Source organism: Pygoscelis adeliae, unplaced genomic scaffold (assembly GCF_000699105.1).
Source record: "Pygoscelis adeliae isolate BGI_AS28 unplaced genomic scaffold, ASM69910v1 Scaffold154, whole genome shotgun sequence".
NCBI classification, from domain to species: Eukaryota; Metazoa; Chordata; class Aves; order Sphenisciformes; family Spheniscidae; genus Pygoscelis; species Pygoscelis adeliae.
The window spans coordinates 5,523,196-5,523,413 of NW_008825113.1; the positions used below are offsets into that span (position 1 = coordinate 5,523,196).

The window sequence follows — 218 nt, forward strand, 5'->3', positions numbered from 1 at the left end:
GTGGCACATAACTATATAAACCCTGTTGTAAGTCTAAATAAAGGAGGATGACCATACCCATATTGGGATCTATCATTACTCCGGATTCGCGACTCCCGCTCCGCCGCCGGCAAAGATCCGGGAAACTCCGATACGTGCGGTTTAAAAAGCTGCTTTTAAACTCCCACCGATTTCAGAAGGGTTTGTACCCCCCCTTTTGAAAATCTGGGGTCTCATTT

General features: G+C 46.8%; 1 protein-coding gene across 1 annotated transcript in view; it reads right to left on the reverse strand.

Annotated features, from left to right (window-relative positions):
- The window catches only part of LOC103920341 (trefoil factor 1-like), a 4,280-nt gene that overhangs the window by 2,925 nt on the left and 1,137 nt on the right, over nucleotides 1–218 (reverse strand). The window lies entirely within an intron of this gene.